The sequence below is a fragment of the Pungitius pungitius genome, chromosome 16 (genome assembly GCF_949316345.1).
Source record: "Pungitius pungitius chromosome 16, fPunPun2.1, whole genome shotgun sequence".
NCBI classification, from domain to species: Eukaryota; Metazoa; Chordata; class Actinopteri; order Perciformes; family Gasterosteidae; genus Pungitius; species Pungitius pungitius.
Window position 1 is genome coordinate 1,741,963 of NC_084915.1, and position 21,745 is coordinate 1,763,707.

General features: G+C 40.8%; 1 pseudogene; it reads left to right on the top strand.

Moving 5' to 3' along the window:
* Positions 1-9,012: 9,012 nt before the first annotated feature.
* LOC134106182 (uncharacterized) lies at positions 9,013-21,436 on the top strand (annotated as a pseudogene).
* Positions 21,437-21,745: the final 309 nt, after the last annotated feature.

Genomic DNA, 21,745 nt, shown 5'->3' on the forward strand with positions numbered 1-21,745 from the left:
GCTAAGAAAACAAAAAAGTTATTAATTGATGGGCCTCATCAAACATTACAGTAAGAATTCCCTCCATTGGGGTTGAAATACTAGTAGTTCAAGTAATATTAGTAGTAGTAAAAGTCATTTTAGTAATAATACCACTTGAAATACTAGAAGTACTACTAGAAGTGCTAGAAATATTAGTAGTGGTTGTAGTACTATTTGAAAAAGCAATACGTATTCATCGAAACAGCTTCATCCTAAGCTTCATGGCTAAATTACAGATAATCATTGCAGCTTTTATTTTGAAATGATGGTATTGGGTGAGTGGGTGGGGGGATTGAGAGACAGAATATATTATTTAATAGGCCTCATCAAACATTACAGTAAGAATTCCCTCCATTGGGTTGAAATACTAGTAGTACTAGTAATATTAGTAGTAGTAAAAGTCATTTAGTAATAATACCAGTTGAAATACTAGAAGTACTAGAATTATTAGTAGTGGTTGTAGTACTATTTGAAAGCGGAATAAGTATTCAACAAAACAGCTGAATCCTAAGCTTCATGTTTAAATAACATAATCATTGCAGCTTTTATTTTGAAATGATGGTATTGGGTGAGTGGGTGGGGGGGTTGAGAGACAGAATATATTAATAGGCCTCATCAAACATTACAGTAAGAACTCCCTCCATGGGGGTTTGAAATGATGAGAGAAGGTGGAGAGAAGGAGGTCATGTCAGGCTGCACTAATCAGCTAATTAGGATCAGTAATAACAGTAAAATATCTTTTTGTTAACGTGGTCATCGTGCCCGAGACCCGTAACGATTACTCTGCAGGTCTTTTGCAGCGGGGCAACAGCCCGGCGTCGGTGGATTCCGTTCGTGAGGCCGCAGATTCGGGTTTGAATGGCAGCCCCGAGAGTGATTTGTTTAGTCTCTTTAGTCTTTTTTGACCCGCGAGTCCGGCCGACCGCCGCCCCACCCCAACGTGCGAGAATAGGCGAAGGCCCGTTCATCGCTGCTTGCAGCTTTATTAGGGCCTGAGCCGACTGCAAGTCGGGCGAAAGCCCTATTGAAATTGCAAGAATTTTTCTTTTTCTTCGTTATTATTTCGCCACTTCGAACGCACTTTCGGGGACTCATCATGTTCAAAAACTCTTGAATTTTTGCACGCGCATCAGAACTGCGCAAAATTGACGTATGATTGGGGTCCCGCAATTAGAGGAGGAAAAAAAGAACTCTCTAGCGCCCCCCAAAGTGGCCGCAATGTTAATTTTTTTTTTTACTTTTACCGATCGACCTGGAACCTTTTCACACAGGTGCTCTTGGATGTGCTGTACAAAAAAGTCGACTATGGTATGCAAATGCGCCTAGTGTTTTATGGCCGCCATTTTGAATTTTGTGAAAAACACGTTTTTGCGAACTCCTCCCAGAATCCTCCCTAGAACATCCCCAAATTTTCCCAGAATATTTGAACATTAGGGGGCGCTGTGGTGATTCTGTGTATTTTTGGCCATTTCCTTCAATTTTTGCATTTACAAACGAACGAACTCCTCCGAGAGTTTAAATCTGATCCATTTCAAAATCTGGCAAGTGGTTCCTGACATCCTTGGGGTCAAAACGTATTAAAATCAAGAGTTTTCATAAAACTACCTGGGCGTGAGCTTGCGTGCAGTTTGGACAATTTTGGAAGATTTTTTTCCAAAATGTAAAATGGTATAACTCCAAGGAACATTGATATTTCTGGCTATAAATGTTTATTCGTGATGCTTGTGTAAGCCTGCAAGTATTCCCATGCAGTGATTTTCGAAAAAGTATAGCGCCACCTATTGGCTTAGGTCAATGCAAAGTTTCTACATGTAGATGTCCATTTCCTAGCCCTTTAATCCGATCAACCTCAAATCTGGGAATATAAGACATAAGACTGTGACGATGGCTCACAGTGAGAATTGGGAGTTTTGGACCAACTTTGTTGCCGTGACGATGCCATCTTCGCATGAAAGTTCAAGCACATCTTCTGAGCCTCGGCACACTCCAAAACTCTTGAAAACCTCTGTGAGTATCCTACGTGATGACCTTTACAGACCCGATGTGGAGTTTTGGATCAAAAGTGAAAAATTGCCTCCATTGCGCCCCCTGGAAGATTTTGACGAAGCGGCGGCGGCACGCTGTTTGACCTACGAGTCTGTTGATTTTTTACCAAATGTATTAAAGGGAGACTTAAAAAAGTCTCTGAGGAATTTTCTCTAAAACAAACAGGAAGGCAGTTATCATTTTTTTAGTTTGACAACTCCCTGTATTTTTGCAGGGGAGTGACCAATCCTATATCAGTGACATTTCGACTTCTCAAACCCATTAGAGGGTATAGCTCTTCTGCTAAGCTACCGTCCCCCAATGCTATGGTCGTGAGATCGATTCTACAAGAAATAATACTTTTTCTTTGTTCCTTCTTTTTTTAAACGCGTGTCCGGCTGATCTAACGAACAAAATGATTCAGTTTACTCTCCTTGCTGAGGTTATGGACTTTGTACACTTAAGATCAGTTATGTCAAACTCGTTTCAGTTTAAGGCCAGAAACTGCTCCGTGGCCGCGCATACAGCTGACAGAAGAAGGGAAGGCTGACGCGGGGCAGCTGGCAGACGCAGTCCGGTGGCGGACTGGTCTGGACGGCGCAGCCGTTCGGCAGCGTGTCGCGAGTTTGACATATCTAATCTAGACAAATAACACGAACAGTTCAATATAATTACAATTTTAATTTAAATAGACCTATTCTGCCCAGAGCGGAGCCACAGCTCGTAGTCTTGCGTGAGTTTATGCTGTTATCGCGAGAGTTCGCCAGCACTAACGTAATGTATTTCTGTTCAAAGTAACCTCTATTCATGTTTTGCACTTTGTACATCGCCCCAACATAATTAATTAGACTCCTGATGTGACTTCAATTGTGTCTATTGAACAATGCTACAAAATATCGATCTCTCTGCGCTGACGGAATGTGGGTGAATTTCCTTTTTATATTCGCTTTTCGATTGTGCAATAGGAGCCTAGCACGTAGCTCTGTTGGTAAGCCACAGGTCTTTCAATATTTTGACCCGGGTTTGATTCCCGTTAGAGCCATCGTCTTTTTAACTGCGCGTTCAACTGAAATAACGAACAAAGGGATTCAGTTTACTTTCCTTGGTGAGGTGAATGTAATTCGTGTTGTTTTTATTATATTTTCATGAACTTGTTTATTTGTTGTGTGGCTTGTGCTCAGAAATATTTGTTATAAAGTTAAAGACTTTGTCACCTCTTTTTTACTGCTTCCACAATTGAATTTTGCTTGGTATTTCATCTAACTTTCCCCAGCACCTGTTGTGATTTATTCTTTCTCACGGTGTCAAGTGTGTACCTTGATCTTTTTTTTGCTCATTGCAGCCCTTCTCTGCAAGGAGGGCTAACAATGCATGGTGCTGTTCATTAAGCAACTGGGTAAAGAGCTTTTAATGCCACATATGAAAAAGCTCATAAGCTCATTTATAATAAAATAATATATATAATCTTGCCTTGACTGAATGGGGGCGATCAAAGTTATTTTGGTGACGTTTTGATCATTGATTCACAACAAGTCCTGTGTTGTATAGGTTTGCTTGATGCTTTGGAATCTGTAGACCTGGATTTGTTATCAACCTGAATTGACAATCCATTGACAACATTGCTGGAATCTCCTCTGCCTTAAGACTGCAATATTACTTTTAGCTGAAAGTACATGGCTCCACTGATTCAATTTGAATTCACCAATATATAATGCCCCAGAGGAGAAGCGGATCTTAGTCAATGTATTAATTAATTGTTTCATTCAGCAAAGCTATCTTCAGGAAGACAGCCACGTATCCAGTGTGTTTGGTTAAAAAGTTAACATTTCTTGATGGAGCAAAAGTGTTGTGGTTAGCTGTCGTCCTTTGCCTTGACTGTACCAAGGTGATCCTACATTTCAATCTATCAAACTAAAGAATCAAACAATAACATTTAAGATCCAACTGCTAAATAACTGCATTTAAAAAGTCCCCACAGATAGCATTTTGATATGAATATACTGTATAATGTCCATAGTATAAAAATACAGAGCTCTCTGTTTTCCTCTTTTTTTGTTTTTAAAAGGAAGAGAACTACACACATAATGTAGATATATTTAGCCCCAAATATACAATACACAACTACATGCTGTCCATAAATATTAAATTTTAATTGCTAAAAGCACAACAATAAACATCAGCATCAGTAAAAACACGAACATCTATATTTACAAAAAGAAATATTAAAAATCTTCTTGGAATATCTCCTCCGTATCTGGGGCCGCCCTCTCAGTGTCCGTCAAACCATCTGCACAGATTAAAGAAATGAATAAACACACGTTAACTGGGAGAATTATAGCCGCATTCTTTGATAATGCCATCAACAAAATTACATTTACACCCTTACAATTCACACAGCCAATCAAAATATAAAATATTCAGCTCTGTCAATAACATAAATTTTTATTCACCTTCACTTATCCACCCTTCAGTGAATAATGTTATAATAATATCACATGCTTCACCTGTCTTGGAGGTTTGATAGTTTGAGATGTAACAAATGATGACATGTTTTTGTCTTTATCCTAATACATATTGTAAGTCACTTTGGATGAAAGCGTCACCTAAATGACATGTTATGTAATGTAACATCTAATAACTGATTTTGAATACATTCCTTGAATATTGTCACACTCACCATCACCACAGTGTTCCTTCACTTCAATCATTTGAACCTTTGCAGCTGCTGCCTCCCATCTCAGGTCTTCCACTTCTTTTCTTGTGGCCGCCAATTGCTGTTCAGCAGCTCTCCGCCTCCTGACCTGCCTCACCAGGACCTGCATTACCTTCTTATTGCAATCTAACGATAAGACATACAGGTCCTGGCGAGACAATGCCTGATCAAGGCACGCATACTGAAATTAAAAACAAACAAATGTACATATTGATCCTTTTCAAATAATAACTATCTTCTATGGTGCATGTTATAACATATCAATACATTAGAATATATGTGTTCTATATTGTAGGATATCTTGCAAGACAAATATGCATAACTTCAAACATGACGCCAATGAAATATCATTATTACCCCTCAATAGCTCTATAATGTCATACAAACACAAAGAAATACATTAGGACTTTTCACCACTGCCAGGAACTATTCAGCTCACATAAATAAATAAATAATATGACTGCACCACAGCCAGCAAATATTTCAGCTGTGCTCACTGGAGTACACTCAAATAAATATCAACACATGTACTTACAGTTTGAATTTGGCAGGCCTGCCTCACATTCTCCACCTCCCCGTCATTAATTTGGGCGAATTTGGTTGGACTTTGCATTTTCTAATGAACAACAAAACACGGTACATACAAGATAAAATAACTCTACAGGCCAAACACTACATACCACATTATCCGCAAACATGTGCGTCAGCATTATTTCCCACAGATGTAAATGAATAACACAGGTACTACAATTTCAGGATTAACTACGTTACCTTACCTAACAATGAATTTGTTGTCATTCATTACATCAGCATTAAATCAATATACTAATGGATACTTACGAATGTATAGCTCGACGACGGTACGTAACTACTTTGTCTTTTCAAATAGTAATGGCGGAGAGCTGCTTTTCGAACCTCAAAACCCCGCCCACCTCCCCCCTTCTGATTGGCCTATAAAATACCTCCTGGATTAAAAAAAAAAAATCAAATGGCACTCAAAATGGCATCATTCTTATATTACAATTAATTAATACATATACACTTATTAACAATTTTTGTTCGCACCAATATGCGTGAAGGTTGAATAAAAAAAGCGATTCATTAATAATTACATTTCATTAAAAACAACCAAGCGCCCCCCCCTAACAAATAAAAAAATATATATATACGCGAGTGAGCCTCTCCATCCGGCCACCATAGGCAGACAGCTAGCTGCAAGATACGGCTGCTAACTGGATAGGGACAGAGCTGCATACACTATTTAAGTGTCACTATGGACAACGGTAAGTGTGTATTTCTCAATATTAGATACAATTCTGGAAGAATTTATTTCAACTAGTGCCGTATTTTTTAGCACAGCCCGATCTAGTGGAGGCATAACGCTGCCCCAGTCAAACGTTTTACTGCAGTATCTTCTATTCTATGTGCCTTATAATCCGGTGCGCCCTATATAGAAAAATAGTTCTAAAATAGGCGATTCATTGAAGGTGCCTCTTATAATCCAGTGCGCCGTATAGTCGCGAAAATACGGTAGTGCTAGAGGCTAGTTTGCTCTGGGTAACCAGACGGAACTGACGGGAGACGTTCTACCGGACAATTTATGACGCGGCACCATGCTCAAAGGTTAAATAATTCGCCCTGTCAAAATGAACGCGTTAATCAGTGGGATCATTGCCATCTACAGTTATCAGTGGTACAAGTACACGAAGAATGTTTCATATGTGCAGTCTATAGCTTAAAATAGCAATGCTTCTTGCCAAGGTGAACCTTATTTGTGCAATTCCCTTTACGGTCCGTTTTCTTAAAACACTACCAACTCCCGCCGGATGTCATGATGCTATATATGCAGCTCGCCGACACACTGAATTTCAAGGAACAACTGCACCCTGAGCTCTCTACTTTTCGTAATTCTACACTGCTTAAACCACACAAATACTTACACTACCACACATTGAAGAGATACACTGATTTCCCCAACCGACTGAAAACTACTCAGACTAACGGTAAGTTTCATTATTATAATCCTTCTTGAGCCTCGTCCATTTCGCTATGACGAGCTAATGCTAAGCTAACTTTACTTTGACCAAGCTGTATTCTTCCTTAGCGCCAGTGATTCTGAAGACAACCAACAACGTTTAACCCAACTACTTTGTTCACAAACTAAATGAGTGCAAGTTATTGCGGGAAGTACATAAAGTATCAAAGAGTTGGTAGTTAACGTTAGTAGTCCGGTGAACATTTCAGCCTTCTGCTGGTGCTTTGTTAGTTGATGTGAGTGGCGCTGGGCTGGCGGGGGGGTGCGCGCGCTAGGCCGAAGGTTGATGAGGAACCTACGCGGTCACATATTGTATCTACACAAATGTAAAACACATATTCCAGTCTTCTGAAAACACCACTCCTGTTACATTCATGACATCAGGTTTCACTATCCTTTTTTCTATCTCTTACGTAGGCTGTGGCACAGGTCGGCGTCACTTTGTGCGCCCATGGCCAAAGTCTTCCCTCACTGGAAGACAACGTAAATTGGTCCTTCCACCCAAGTTTCCAGACAAGAAGGTAGTTAACCCTCTCAAGAAATGGACTAACTATTTGCTCTAAATTAATGTGTAGTTTTCATTCACTCCATTTTGTTGTTCCAGTTGGTGCTTGTTCTCGGATGCTCCCACCTGCGCGCAATCGCAGATGGATTTGTGACGATGCCAGACGGCATCCTCTCCTTTGGCTTCCTCTCCATCCCTGGGGGGAGAGCGACTGACCTGAAGCTGGAGATCGAGAACGCTGTTCTCACGCATCAACCTGATGGACTTTGTGTCTTGGCTCCAAGCAACAATTTGACAGCCAGTCGCTCAGTCAGTGAAGCAGGAGCTGATTTTGCCAAGCTCATGACCAGTGTGACCAAACGCTTTCCTAATGTAAGTGTTTTTTTCAAAGATATCATTTGTTTACTTTAAAATCGTCTTTTCGTATGAGCTGCATTAATGAATACTTTCGGTCATGAATAGATGTAGTTCATAATATTACGTACATCTTTGTTCATGTAGGTGTTTGTCCTGGACTTTCCCCCACGACTCAACTGTGAGGTGGCTGACCAGGAGCTGTTGCGACAGGAATTCTGTCATGTCGCTGCACGGATGAGTACGTTTATTAAAGAATATAGATTACATACACTGGTATCAAGATGTGGTTATTGCTTTTTATGGACATACATTACAGTTTTAGTAACATCTTTCATTTTATTTTCTCAATTTCTCAGGTGTGAAGTAATGTTCCATTGCAGAGTACTTTCCACTTCAAGACCGCAAACTTTGGGTCAGAGATGGCGTAAGTACACGTTCTTATATTGCATATGGGAAAGTCTACTTTCATTTCAAAGCATCGGTTTTGAATATTCACTTATAATTACTTATTACAGGTACACCTGAGTGATGATGATGGGATGAAGATCCTGGTGAAGTGGCTGGCGCATCACTCCTATCAAGTAGGCCTTTTCAACAATGCTCTGATGCAACTAAATTATGATTCCATTTTCACCCCTGCATTAATTTCTGTCTATGTATCTGTCACAGAGCCACCCTCTCTTCTCTGTGACCCCTGGTTACCCCTTCTCACCTGACGTCAGCAGACATGGTGGCAGCCATTTTGACTTGAAATAAAAGATTGAAAGGGACGTGTCTCAGTGCTTTATACCTGTGCTGTTGCATTGTGGGTAGTGGGAGAAACCAAGTGTGGTGGGAAAGGAGGGGGTAAATTGTGTGGGGTTAGTGAGGTTTGCTTCCTAATCATTGTTAAACTTACTTGTGGATGTGTACGGTGTTATTGTAAAATCTGTTGACAGATGGGAAATGGGGTAGGCAATCTGATAGGACCGTGTCGGCATAAGTATCCCATGTTAATGGTCGTTACTATCCCCATGTGATTAGGTACTTAGACTTGGTGGGACCCAGGTGTATAAAAGTCTCACCTAGTGGAGTAATCGGGAGGTTGGTGGGCTACGCCTGGTGGGAGCGGTTGCACCTGTGGGCACCTGCACGTTACGGCTGGGGAAGAATGTAAATAAACAACTTCATTGGCATATAACGTCCTCCGTTTGTGATTGGGAAGAAACTCGGGACGTCCTTTTGACAGTATCTAAAAAAACATTATTCTTATTGTCATTATTAGAAACTTCACCCCCCGCCTGAGCCACGGGTTTCTTTCAAACCATCGGTGCCAGTTGTCACTCCTGCACCAATGCCACAGCGTTCTCCCACAACATGCCGGACAACAATCACTCCAGAGCCCAACCCACAACCCAAGCCATCACCGCTAACTTCAACTCCAACACCGAAGCCACTGGTTTCTCCAACACCATCGGCCCCCACATGCACACAAATGTACTTGTGTGGGATAAAAACTACTGTTTGTTATTACAGAGGCAACAACCCAGCCAATTCCGGCCAACGTGTGACGCCCCAAAAAGAAGGCTGCTTCACCGTCAGGTTGGTTCTGTTTGTTATTGCTCAAGTCTAAGCGGCATATAATTATAAATGATGTAGTATGGTTTGCCTCTGTCAAAAGGGATTTGTTACCATTCTTTCTAATTTTCCATATACCAGGAAGTGCTGAAGGAGTGCTCCGTCGTGCTAAATCCTCTCACGTTTAGCACGGCAAGGTTGGCAGAAATGAATAAGATTTCTCCATCGCATCTTCCTAGCCGGAAGATATGCACACCAGCTTCTCCACAAATCACAAAGGTATCCATTCAAATTCTTTGTTGAGAACTCAAGTCACAGTCTAACGATACGTACTTGTGAAATAAAAATCTGTTTGTTATTACAGAGGAGACTACCCGGCCAACCTAGGCGGAGGATCCTTCATCATAAGGTTAGTTGTATTTGATATTGTTTCTAAGTACCACACAATGTTATGAGATTATACTGATACAGTTTGCTTTTCCATATATTCATTGACATTATTCTTACTATGTGTATATCTTTCAGGATGAGGTGAAGGATTGCTCCGCCCCGCTAACCCCTGCCAGGTCTAGCTTGGTGCCGTTGGTAAAGATGGATGACACTACTCCATTGAATGTTCCTAGCCCTAAGGAATACACTCCAGTTACTCCACACATCACAGAGGTATTACTAAAATTATTTATTCATTACAGCAATCGCTTACGAATGGGGAGGTTGTTTTGTTGCAGCATTTGGCTGTTACCAGACAGCCATATTAACAACGAGTATTCGTTAGTAATTATTGCTCCTCTTCTAGGTGGACACGTCACCAACTTCCACAGAGGTGACGGCCGGACCTCAGACTACCGGAGTTTTGGTAGCTGTAAAAAGAGGTTGGTCAACTGTGTGAAAATAGCATATTCCAATCATGTTTATAAATTGCAGTTCGTTCTAATATTGTTGGTCTTTTTATAGGTCCAGGCAGCACCAGGTGCAGAAGAGGCGGCAGGGTCGTCTTCTACTGGTGTTCCAAAAGAAGCTGTCTCCGTCAAGGTTAGTCCCTTGTGTGGAAAATAAGGCACGGAGAAAATGTACATTACAATTGTAAAACCACTACACTCCTGTTTTTGCCCAATTATAACTCCTACTGGCTCCTATACAGTTTACATGGTATCCGATGTACACAGTCAAATGGCAAAAGCCTTTCATTCAGTGTGTTTTTAAACGTTTACTAAATTGCATTGCAAATAATTTTCAGGGTTTTTTTTCCTCAGTACTCGTGTGATGAATATTGCTGCTATTTCTTACAAATTTCCCCTTGCTAATACAATGTTTATGTAACTTAGGTGATGGTAGGCCACCACATTTGTACGCCTTGCTTATGAAACCATGTCAAGAAACATGCTTGTTCTTATTTGTCTAGTTAATGCCCTTCTTTTTGTAGGTGGAAATGTCACCAACCTTTGCGGAGGTCGCTGCTCGATGCTCTCCTACGACGCGTTTGGTGGCTGTAACAAAGCTGGTTGGTGAACCTTATGTGAAATCTACCTTATCCCAAATAATTTTTCATGCAGCGTTCCTTCTCAAATGTGGGGTTTTTATTTTTGTTTTTTTTTAGGTCCCAGGAACACCAAATGGAGAAAGTTCAAAGGAGTCGTCATCTACTGATGTTCAGCAGGAAACTGTCCCTGACAAGGTTATTGCACATTGTTTACTTTTTCGTTTCCAGGTGACAGACAAAAAACACATTTAGCCTCCTATAGGATAATAAAAATCTATATAACATAAAAACATTATTTTTCCCATCCAGGCGTTGCCAAGTGAAGAGGAGTCTGAAGGTTTGTGTCACGGCGAACGCCCTCTCTCATCAGGAAATAGGCGGAGCCAACTATCGCCCACCTGCGCGCACCCGAGCAAATCAAGGGTGCGTGCGGCTCCAACTTAAGGGCAGGAGAGACTAGTTGTTTGAACCAGGAAATCGCTAACGGGACGTGAGGATTTGTTTCTCACGGAAGCATTCCTGGAGCTGTGCAGGATTTAGGACCATTCAAAGACTGAATAGAACAGCCGGTAAGAGAACCGTTCATCGGACTTTTGTTGACTTTTGCACGCCATTGGCGTCGCGGTGCAGATGAGAAATGCACCTGTGTTTGTGAGCTAACACCTGTGTTGTGGTTTGCTTGATGCAGTGTGGTTCTGGTATGCATTCTGATAGATCAATGTTTATTTATTCATTGCATTAAACTCACTGCGTGGCTATTTAAATGTTTATTTATTAAATGTGCTAAACTCACTGCGTGGCTATTTAAATGTTTATTTATTCATTGCATTAAACTCACTGCGTGGCTATTTAAATGTTTATTTATAAAATGTGCTAAACTCACTGCGTGGCTATTTAGATGTTTATTTATAAAATGTGCTAAACTCACTGCGTGGCTATTTAGATGTTTGTTTATTCATTGCGTTCAACTGCTTGGTTATTTAAAGGTTTGTTTATTCATTTTGCTAAAGTCACTACTTGGTTATTTAAATGGTTATTTATCCATGGTGCTAATCTCACTGTTTGTCATTCAAATGGTTGGTTATTCATTGTGTTTGGGTACCATTTTAATTCATGTGGAAATCTGTTTGGTTAAAGGAAGGTGCAAATTGGTAAAACGGTTGATGTTTCTGGTTTTAAGGTTTTTCACCTGTAAGCTGCTGTAAGCTGCTGTGAGCTACTGTAAGCTGCAAATATCTGGGCTGCCAAGAGAAAAAACTGAATAAAAAATAAAGGAGGATAAAGATCAAAGTGGCCTGGTTATTGAGTGGAACCCAGTTTTAACATTCAGGAATGGTTACCGTCCGATCAAGTGCGGGTTAAGCACAGCGAAGTTGGAGTTACACTTGACAGTTTGTCTTCAACCTTTTGAAGGTTTAAAGGAACTTTAAGGTAAGGATTGGTAAACCACAGCAAAGACATTTCAATGACTCTGCTGAAGAGCCTGATTTGCATGAAATGCTACAAGAAAACTTGTTGCGGGATGGCATGCGTCTGTTAAACATGTATGGAGTGGTTTCTGCCGTTATTCATCACGACAAACACTTGGTGTTTGTTGATTGTGGGTCACGTGACGCATCTGGGTTGGCGTCTAGTGTTGGCACACCTGTGGCTGTCTTCAATAGCAATCTTCATGACCTGATGCTTCACATCAGAAATCTAAAGGACTCTTTTGGCGCAAAAGTGGTACGCCATCAGTAGCATTTCTGTGATGGCGCGTAACGAGCAATGTGTTGAAGGGCTTTCAGACAGCGACGTGGAAGTTGCAGTTCACTCTGAGGACAGCCTTCCTGTCAGTGTTGAATGTCCTACAACATCTGTCCGGGGTTCGTTTCATCAAGGAGACAGTCGGTCTGAATATGGCGGACTTCAGTGCATGGCCATCGGTTTGGCCAGCATAGCAAAACACTCAACTCACTGCATGTTTTCATGGCAGTCCAGTGATCTGGATGAGGTTGTAGTTTCAGGTGATGAGTTGTATTCTTCTCTGCGTGCCAGCAACGCCATCAGTGGTGACTGCTATGTGTTCCCGATCTTCCCAAAGACTCTGTGATTAATGGACGCAGGTATGACTTATCATATGGTGACTATGTTACTGGAGAAGTTGATTTGGTTGAGGGAAAGCTTATCGACCTTGGTGTACACCTCACTTTAAGAAAGGGGTTACAAAAGATTCTCACGGAATATAACACATGCCTTATGACATTACGTGGCAGTACATGTGCAATCATTTGTCAACAAGGACGTTATGCCGTGGTTGACTCTCATGCACGCAGTGCACTTGGAATGGTTGATGCTCGAGGACAAAGTGTTGTTGTGTATTTTAGTTGCTTTGAAGATCTGTTTAATCGCATATGCAGATTTTCCACCGCATTAAATACATCTCAAAAGCCGTTTGAGATTGCTGGTGTTTGTGTCATTCACAATGACGCAGTTGATGGCAGCTGCTTGTCCTTTTGTCAGCAAGTCTGTAAGATATTTTCGGCGTGTTCAAGGATTGGAAGCCCGGTCGGGGATAATTTAGCACAAATCAGCCAAAACAACTTCTCTCGTTCTGGTAAATTTATTCATCAGATCACAGGTCAAGTAAAAGCGCTGCGTTTGCAAAGGCAGGAGCAGTTCAGGCAGCACGCAGGCTGTAGGAACAACTAACTAACATCAGCAAGAACATCATGTTTTATAACCCAAAAGACAAAGAAAAAGTTTCTATTGGCCCTAAGCTGGAATGTAGGAGGATCTGTCACCCCCCTGCATCCAAAGATCTGGTCACATTCAATGTGCAGACCACCTTGCCTAACGTAAACAAAGAACAATGGTTGAGTGTTGGTTGGGGTGTGGTGTGAACCTCCCTCCTTATCTTACACATCTGCTGGTTGACCCGCTGACCTTGCCTCCGGACAGAAACTGCTCCGATATATGTAACACTAGAAGCTTCTGTCTATACGTCTGTTAATCTAGTTCTCAACGGCATTAGTTAGAGCCACCACCCTGCTGCCAGATTGTCTGGCCTCGCCGGCACACCCTGCTTGCCCTCTGGCCTTAAATTCTTCAGCAGGACAGGGCAGATCTCCTAACTCAGCACTAAGAAAAAAGCTTTTGATTATCAAGTCACTGGTGTAACGGAGACAACGTTGGGTTCTAGCTTTCCTCAGAAGACTGCTCAACCAACACTTGGCTGCTCTAACAGACTGATAATCAAAAGCTTTTTTCTTAGTGCTGAGTTAGGAAATCTTTGCCTTGTTCTGCTGAAGAATTCAAGGTCGGGGGGCAAGCAGGATGTGCTAGCAAGGCCAGACATCTGGCGGCAGGGGGGGTGCTCTAACTAATGCCGTTGAGAACTAGATAACATACTTATAGACAGAAGCTTCTTGTGTTACATATATGGGAGCTGTTTCTGTCCTGATTAAGGAAGCAAGGTCAGCGGGACAACAAGCAGCAGATGTGTAAGGGGGCGGGTTTCATTCAACATTCATTCATTCAACATTCACACTTTTTTCATTGTTTACGTTAGGCAAGGTGGTCTGGACATTGGATGTGACCGGATCCTTAGAGGCGGGGTGAGAAAGTCCATCCCCTACGCCAGCTTAGGGCCAATAGAAATCTTTTCTTTGTCTTTCGGGTTATAAAACATGATGTTCTTGCTGATGTTAGTGAGTGTGTTCTTGCGGCCTGCGGGCCGGTAGGATTGCTCCTGCCTTTGCAAATGCAGCGCTTATACTTGACCTGTGATCTGATGAATAAATCTACCAGAACGAGAGAATTTGTTTGGCTGAATTCTTCCGGACGTCCCCATCCAGGCTTCCAATTTTTGAACACATGCCTCTCTCTTTTTAAATTACTAACACAGACGCAGAGGTACAAAACGTAAGGTGTCCAAAAGAAACTCCAAATCAAAGAAGGTAAAACCCAGTGCGACTGCTTCACCGTCTAACTTTGATTTTGGCAACAGCTGATTGTTTGGGAATAAATATTTTCACATATCACACTAATCGCTGGCTTGAATATAGTTGCACAAGCAATCAGTTAACCACTGACGGACTGTATTTGGAAAACTGCAATGGGAACCATTATGAGTCTGCGGTTTGTGTTCAACAGCCTGGCAGGTTGACTTGTTATGGTTATTGCAAAGAGGACACACCTTGCTCCACTGACGACTCTCGTCGACTAAGAGAACAATCAATACTTTACAGAATCTCAGTTTACATAAAAGTTGTGTGCTTGAACCTGTTGACACCTCCGATATCTCAAAGCAGCCGAATACTTCAGTGCCACCCACGGACATAGATTTTGAAATGTTGAGCGATGAATCCGATAAAAGTTCTGTCCTTGAACCTGTTGAAGATGATATCACAGAACTGCGTAGTACATTACCAGCCATAATTTTGAATGACGTAACTGCAGTACATTATGAATTTCATCCCTTGACCTCTGGCGTAGCTAAATCACTATGCAATAAATTTGATGTCTCCTACGAACAGAATTTTAAATATCCAACCGCGCGTGGGTTATTAGGTGCTGTGTGCAAAACGGATAAAATGGTAAAGGATAAAAATAGTTTCTTTCGAGCTATTGCTCAAGCAATCAGTGGTTCCCAAAAACAACATCGAAAGATTAGGCTTGCAGTTCTGAAACATATGGGCAATCAAAGTAGCAATGTTAAAATAATGGAAAAGGGATATGCTTCAATATCCCATTATATCAATGACACACGCATGAAATAGGTTGGCTATGATGCCAGACATAGAAATTGAAGCCACTGCAAATGCCTTTGGACTGGATGTATTTATATACAGTAGTAAAACGTGGTTAAAATACACTTCTACAAATCCAATTTGGTCTGAAGTGGCAATTTACCTATACCATGATGAGAATAATTACTATGAACCTGTACTTTGTGTTCAACATATTACTGAAACGGGTTGCTTTGATTTGTGCAAAATTGATTTCTCATCAGACACACAGTACATGCGGACAAGGTTGAATGTACGCATCCAAGATACTTCAAACATCTGTAGTCCTACGAAGTTATCTACCTATTTGAAAAGGAAAAAGTCCATCCAATCAATGGCTTTATATTTAGGTAGTTCCTGCCGTAGGCAGAAACTTAACATGATGAGTAAAAAACTATCGGTACAACCTCTCACATAGACTTGGAGCTCAGGAAATGAGTAAAGCCAAATATAAGAACAATCTGTTGCATAAACAAAAAGTAAAAAAACTAAGCAAAAATAAATATCATCAAAATCTGGTGTACAAGGAAAAGGTCAAACAACTCAGCATGAATAAATACCGCCAAAATCTGTTGCACAAGGAAAAGGTAAAACAACTTGGCATTAATAAATATCACCAAAATCTGTTGCACAAGGAAAAGGTAAAACAATTCAGCACTAATAAATACTCTACAAATGCCATTCACAGGCAGAATGTAAAAGCCATGAGTTGACGGAAATACCATGGAAATGCTATGCATAAAAACGTGTTCTTGCAGGTAATAAATCAAGACTTCAAAAAAGGAAAGAATGGTCAAAAGAGTTTTCCTTTGTCATGGAGCAGCTTTCTGAAAAGGTAAGAAAAGGACCGGAGTTTGTATGTTGTGTTTGCAATCGACTGCTTTTCGAACATCAGGTGTCGCATTGGAAAAATGACTATGGTAAGCGTGAGGACATAGCTTTAATTGCTGAGAAATGTATCTCACGTAATCATTTACATGAATGTGATGATGATTGTGTAGTACCATGCAAATGGCTGGATATGGGTAGAGGAAAGCTATGGATCTGTTACACATGTCATTCTAAAATTAAGAGAGGAGTAATGCCACCTGAATGTGTACTGAACAACATGCAAGTACATCCCATTCCAGAAGAACTGGCTTGTTTAAACAGCTTAGAACAGCATTTGATTGCTTTGCACATACCGTTCATGAAAACGTTGGCTTTACCTAAAGGAGGTCAAAATGGAGTCCATGGACCTGTGACGTGTGTTCCAGCCAATATCGTTGAGACTACTAACTTGCTTCCACGTTCAGAAATGGACGGATCTCTTTTGCGTGTTAAGTTAAAGCGTAAGCTCACTTATAAAGGCCACTATGAGTATCAATTTGTAGATCCCTTACGCATTAAAAAAGCACTGATGGTTTTGAAAAAAACTAATGTATATTATAAAGATGTGGAATTTAATAAAAATTGGCTAAATGATTTTTGTAGAGAAGACAAAAATGTAGATAATGATGCCGAAAATGACCAAACCGCTCCAGATGTTAGTGATGAGCTGTTACATGATCGACAACAGCACTGCATGTTTCAAGACACGTGTCTGATGCCTGTCGATATTGGTCAAGAAGTATTGGATCAGTATTTTGACAGTACATTAAATCTGGCTCCAGCTGAAGGTAGCTCTCCAGTGAGATTATTAACAGATATTTCCAACGAAGCCAAGAGCTTTCCTGTATTGTTTCCACAAGGATGCAATACATTCCATGATTATAGGCAACAAAAGGTGACATTAGCACGATATTTGAACCTTAGACTTCTGAATGCAGATAACCGTTTTGCTAACAATGTGGAATATATCTTCTATTCACAGTATGTATCAGAGGTGCAACAAGTCATATCCAGTGTCTCAATAGCATTGCGTAAGGGAAAAGCGGGCCATAACGCCAAATCAATTGATGTTGATTTACTGAAGGATCAGGAAACTTTAAAAAACTTGCTGCAGTTTGATGATGGTTTCCGTTTCCTTAAGCCTATTCGAGGAACCCCATCTTTTTGGCAGGGAGCTCAACATGACCTCTTGGCTTGTGTGCGTCAACTTGGGGTCCCTACATGGTTTTGTTCTTTTTCTTCAGCAGATTTACGTTGGAAGTCACTTCTCGCTAGTATTTTGAAACAAGAAGGTAGGACACAAACACTAGATGATTTAGAATGGTCTGAGAGATGCAAACTTTTGCGACGCAATCCTGTCACTGCGGCAAGGATGTTTGACTACAGGTGGCATTGTTTTTTGCGGGAGGTACTCGTGTCTCCATCACAGCCAATTGGCAAGATAATAGATAATCGGGTGGAATTTCAACAGCGCGGGTCACCTCATGTGCATTGTCTTTTCTGGATTGAGAATGCACCAAAACTTGATAAAAACACAGATGAGGAAGTAGTTCAATTCATTGTTATATTGATATATATGTCACCTGTGAATTGCCATCACAAGACGAGCCGTTAAAGGCTATTGTGACATCTGTGCAACAACATTCTAAAAGACATTCAAAATCATGTAAGAAAAAACACACAATTTGTCGATTTTAACTTTCCCAGACCAGCATCCACTCACACTTTTATATGTCGTAAAACCGAGGAATGTGAACAAAGCTGTCTGTGTAACATAACTCCTTTGACACCGTGTGGATGTGGACACAAAGAACGTTTAGCTGCAGAAGAGAAGAAGAAGGCACTGGAGGGTAAAATGATGACATCCATTAAACTGGCTCTGTCAAATGAGGAGGCTAATTTTGGTTCTGTAGCGGAGTTGTTTGAAGCGTTGGGGATCAATCAAACTACGTTTGAGGCTGCGTACAACTGTGTTGCCAGAAATACACATGTTGTTTTAAAAAGAGACATTGATGAAGTGTGGATCAATCAGTACAACAGGAATTTGTTAAAATGCTGGGATGCAAACCTTGACATTGAGTACGTTGTTAATGCCTATGCTTGCGTTGTGTATATCATTTCATACATCTCAAAGGCAGAGAAGGAGATGGGATTGTTGTTACGAAATGCACACAGAGAGGCATCCAAGCATGGCAATGTCGATGCTAAAGGTGCATTAAAAAAGTTAGGAAGTGTTTACCTGCACAACCGAGACGTTTGTGCTCAGGAGGCTGTGTATCGGTTGACGGGCATGCACCTTAAGGAATGTTCGCGAAAGGTTCAGTTTGTGCCAACAGGAGACACTATTGTGAAAATCAGTTTTCCTTTAAGTCTGTTAAAACAAAAGGCAGACCAGAAAAATCTTTCAACGGCAGACATGTGGATGACTAGCTTAGAAGACCGATATAAGAACAGACCAAATGATGCCGTTTTCAATGATATGTGTCTGGCATCTTTTGCATCAGAGTATCGGGTTTTGTCAAAAAATGAACGTACAAACAATAGAATTCAACTCAAGAATAATCTCGGTTTTGTTGTCAAAAGAACAATGTCTCAACCTGCCGTTGTCCGTTATGCTCGCTTTTCCAAGACTAAATGTCCAGAGAAATTCTTCCAAAGCATTTTGCAGTTGTTCATGCCATATCGTGTTGACAGCCAGTTAAAACCATCTAACTGTGAAACGTTTCAACAATTTTACCAAAATGGTCATGCTACCTGTAACGACGGATCACGACAGTTCGTGAAGTCCATCGTTGACAAACGCCGACCGCTGTTTAAAGGTTGACTCGGATGAATTGGATGCCGCACAACAGTCTATTGATGATGTTGATGTTCTGGAAGATGCGTGGTGTGAACTGTGCCCAGAACAAGAATTGGAGAGGCTTGAAAGTGAAGAAGCGCAGAGCTAACTACACGGTAGATGAGCACGTAGAAGGTATTCCTGATCTTGCAGTTACTCAAAAACAAGTGGCACACTTGCAAAAGACAAACACCCTGACCAGAAATGAGGGGTTGAACTTGGTTCGTAGTCTGAACAATGCACAAATGTCCATCTTTTATCAGGTAAGAACGTGGTGTTTGCAAAAGGTAAGCGGTCAAAATCCAGTCCCCTTTCATGTTTTCATAACCGGTGGTGCAGGAACTGGAAAAAGCCACTTGATCAAGGCACTTCAATACGAGGCTACGAGGTTACTCTCCCCACTGGGTCGTCACCCTGATGAACTGTGTGTATTGTTAACTGCTCCAACAGGCATTGCAGCATACAACTTGCGTGCTTCAACCATTCATACCACATTTAGCATTGCTACAAATGTCACACTGCCTTACACCCCTTTGGGTGAGGAAAAGATAAATACTTTGAGGGCCAAATACAGTAACCTTCAAATTTTTGACCATAGATTTTTGGCATACGTACATGGTAGATTACGACAAATTAAACAGAGTGGCAACTTTTCCCCATTTGGTAATGTGTGTGTGATTGCGGATGGAGATTTCTTCCAGTTGCCCCCAGTAAAAGGTAAGGCTTTGTATGTTGATGATTTGGGAAACGATCTGTGGTCTACCAATTTCAAGATCATTGAGTTGACGGTGATTCAGCGGCAGAAAGACACTGCATTTGCTGAATTGTTAGATTGAGGAAACGTTCCAAATCAACATCCATGCTGCCAAGTGACACCAGTTTACTTCAAACACGTGAAACTGGTGAGGAGAGTTCATCTTTGCACATTTTTCCCACAAATGCACAAGTTGAGACTCATAATGTTGAGCAAATCTATAAATCATGTCCAGAATATGTCGAAATAGATGCTCAGGATTATGAACGCAACAAGAAAACCGGTAAACTTGAATTGAAACGAGGACATCATGCCAAAGTCTCTAACACCTCTTTAGCTCAACAACTGCTTTTGGGTTAGAACGCACGTGTCATGCTGACAAAAAATGTTGACATCATGAATGGACTTGTGAATGGGGTTTGTGGCACAGTGACACACATAATGACATTAATTGGTAAGAAATTTCCAACAATTGTGTACGTTCAATTTGATGATAAAGAGGTTGGCGGGAAAAAACTAGGGGAAATCATGCCTGTGCTTCAAGCCACCTCTTAACGTCAACACCTATCCTTCCACAAGAAGATAGGGTCACAAGCAATGGTGGATTACGTCGTCAATTTCCCCTTAAACTTTCCTGGGCTTGTACGATACACAAAGTACAAGGAATTACTGTTGCTAATGCTGTAGTGTCACTTAATAAAATATTTGCAGCATATGTAGCATTAAGTCGCATCACAACTTTATCAGGATTAATTCTTCAGGACTAAAGAAAATACCATCTATTGCAACGACAATGTGCAGGAAGCACTTCAGTGCATGCAACCGTTTTCATGTGAAAATGGTACACGCACAACTTCAGAGTGCTTTTAATGAACGTTCAAGGTTTGCCAGGACATGTCAAAGACTTGGTCCTGTGTACGCATCATTTGCAGCTTAACTGTATTGCTGTAACCGAAACATGTCTGACTGAAACATCTTCCAAAGAATCAGTCAACATCAATGGTTATACATTTGACAGCTGTCTTCGTAGTGCATCGTACAACAGCAAACACCCTGTGTTGCTTGATTTGCAAGCCCAGCAACATGGTGGTGTTGGAATGTATACTGAAGACGGCTTGACATACAACATTCTACAAGTACCAAATGTCAATATAGAATGTTTAGTCTTTCACTGTGCTACCTACGACATGCTACTAGCAGTCATTTACAGGCCACCGTCGTATGCCATGTCTTTGTTTCAAGACCATTTTAGGAAATTACTTTCTTGGCTGGATGAAAGGAGTAACACGATCACTGTCATGGGAGATTTTAATGATGACATTAGGAAGTCTGCAATTTGCGATTGTATGACCGACAACGGATACGTCTAGATTGTCACACAACCCACCACTGAGAAGGGAACATTGATTGACCATGTGTATGTATAAACTACACAGTATGAATTGGAAGCACAAGTCGTACCGATGTATTTCAGTGATCACGAGGGGGTTGTGTGTTTTTTTTACAACTAAAACCTTCTAAAATGTCAAAGTATATTCTATGTCTCGTATTGTCATGATCTTCACCTCTTTTTTTAAAGTTAAGTACAGGACACATAATTCCAGTTATCCGTCTTGTATTAACTCCACTCTAAAAATAACTATGAAATGTTAGTAATCATAATAAATTTAATTGTCTGCCTTGTAAGTCCTGTATGTCTTATTAAATTAACATTGTCTTTGAAATTTCCATCATGAAATATAGTTTTAATACAAGGTTCTTTTACTGCGTTTCAACAGCAATACAACTGGCATGTATTGATGGGTTCAACCCTTTTTGTT